This window comes from Limulus polyphemus, unplaced genomic scaffold, assembly GCF_000517525.1.
Source record: "Limulus polyphemus unplaced genomic scaffold, Limulus_polyphemus-2.1.2 Scaffold391, whole genome shotgun sequence".
In the NCBI taxonomy this organism is placed as follows: domain Eukaryota; kingdom Metazoa; phylum Arthropoda; class Merostomata; order Xiphosura; family Limulidae; genus Limulus; species Limulus polyphemus.
Genome location: NW_013666001.1, coordinates 74566 through 76830, shown reverse-complemented (window position 1 = coordinate 76830; position 2265 = coordinate 74566). Strand labels below are relative to the sequence as shown.

The 2265-nt window shown below is 46.4% G+C and overlaps 1 protein-coding gene across 2 annotated transcripts in view; it reads right to left on the bottom strand.

Moving 5' to 3' along the window:
- The window catches only part of LOC106457915 (RNA-binding protein 39-like), a 74320-nt gene that overhangs the window by 58899 nt on the left and 13156 nt on the right, over positions 1–2265 (bottom strand). The window lies entirely within an intron of this gene.

Here is a 2265-nt window from a genome sequence, read left to right as displayed (position 1 = left end):
AATCAAATTAAAAAGACCAATTGTTCTTAAAAAATTGAAAATACAATCAAGTTGAACAGTGTCACCATCGCCAATAACACTGTCCAATGTCAGGGGTAAACCCTTACAAAATACATGTCTAAAATGGTGTTGCCGCTCACAGTCATAACGACGGCACAACAGTAAAATGTGGGCTATTGTGACTTGAGTGTCACAAAGACAAGCCAGGACAATTTCCTCCTTCCGATTCCATACAGAAGCAAGATGGCCAAAGAGCAACAGAAGGTTTGGTCTCGAAAAGCTTGTTATGATGTTGCTCACCCCAAGTCGACTGGCAACTGGCGTGAGGCCACACCTTGAATACAGGACCACAGTCCATGTATGGGACAGGCACAGCCATGATGGCGGCAGAGCAGACAGACTTAGCTGCAGTGTCAGCGAGCTTGTTCCTGCAAATACGGACATACCCAGATATCCAGAAAAACTGGATGGAAATGGAGACAAATGGACCAGTTGTTATTGAATATCAATGAGAACAGGGTGAGAACGAATGTTAAGTGATTCCAGGGCCAGTAGAGAGCTAAGAGAATCAGTGTAAATAGTACAATCACTGTACTGAATCGCCTCTACACGGCAAGACAAATAACATACAACTCGGCAGTGAACACAGAAAATGTAGAAGGGGATCCTGCAAGCAACTAACGAGCCACAGCAAATCATGGCAGAGCCTACAGAGTCATCCGATTTTGAACCATCTGTGTAAATAGGAAGAGAAGAATGGCTCAAAAGATATTCAGCAAAAAGATGGTACTTTCAATTGGGAGTATCCACCTTCCACAGATGACTCAAGGAAAGGTCATAGGCAGGGATGGTAATAAGCCATGGCAGAATGGGCTGATCATTGGGGACAGCAATGTCATCCAGTAATGTCAGACCCAATTCAGCCAGTTGTGCCCGGGTAAGAAAGCCAAAGGAAGGAATTGCAGACTGTCTGTTCTGAAAGAGCACAGCCAACCGTAGAAGAAAGACACATTCCCAGGTGGGATGCTGTGGTACGGTTCGAAGCTTGATAGCATATTGTAGAGAAAATTGTAAATGACTGAGGTGAAGAGGAGGTTTGTGGGACTCAGTGTACAAACTCTGGACTGGAGAAGTGTGAAAATCCCTGGTGCAGAGCCGAAGCCCAAGATGGTGAACGGGGTCCAGCATCTTCAAGGCCGAGGTCCTCGAAGAACCATAGACCAAAGACCCATAGTCCAGTTTGGATCGAGTCAGGGGCACAATAGATCCTGAGCATAGAACATCGATCCACTACCCAAGAGGGGGGGGAATTGGGGTGGAGACCCCCGTTGGTGGCAAAAATGCATGCAAACGGTTTTGGAAAAAGAAAATGTAAAACTGTTTGCAGTGGTCCACGTCACCAAGCGATTAAGGGAAGTCTGCTAGTGACTTTTAAAATCTTGTCCCATATGGTTTTGGAAGTGGTGGTAGAAGAGATGTTAGTAGTGAACTTAATCCAAGACTCCTTTTGGCTTTGATGTCAAAGCTGCTGAGCATGGGCACGGGCCTGCTGATAAACTATGCGGTTATAAAGAGGAAGGTATCCCAGGCCCGTTTTTGAGCCTTCTGTGCCTCTTGGCAGGCAGGACTCCACCATGGATGAGGATACCATGGGAAATGTATCGAGGTCTTAGGAACAAAGCGAGCAGCTGCCTAGACGAAACAGTCAGTTACTGCTGCCACACATTCATCTATTGATGGCAGACAGACAATGACAGGATCAAGTTCAGGGAGAGTGGTGAAAGAGAGCCAGTCAGCCTGGTCTAACTTCCATCGTGGCACTCGGGTCAGGTGGCATCATCCATGGCCAACCTCTCTCAAAACAAAAGCAAAATGATCACTGCCCTGTGGGTTACTGTCAACCATCCAATAAAAGCAGGAGAAAAGTGAAGGGGAGCAGATCGAGAGATCTATGGCAGTGAAAGACTGACTAGGTGCATGAACAAGATCCAGTATTGAAGATAGAAAGGTTGTGATCTGAGAGCAGATGCTCATTGAAACGACCCCTCCCATCAATAGCAGCACCACCCCAGAAGGGTTTGTGTCCATTAAAGTCTCCCAGGATTAAAAAGGGAGATGGCAACTGTTCAATGAGAGCATCAAGGTCCATTTGATCATATGTCTCACCAGGAAACAGGTAGAGAGAACAGTGATAGTACGACCCAAGGAAACACGGATGGCTACAGCCTCCAAGGGTGTATCGAGCGACACAGATAAGGAGGACAC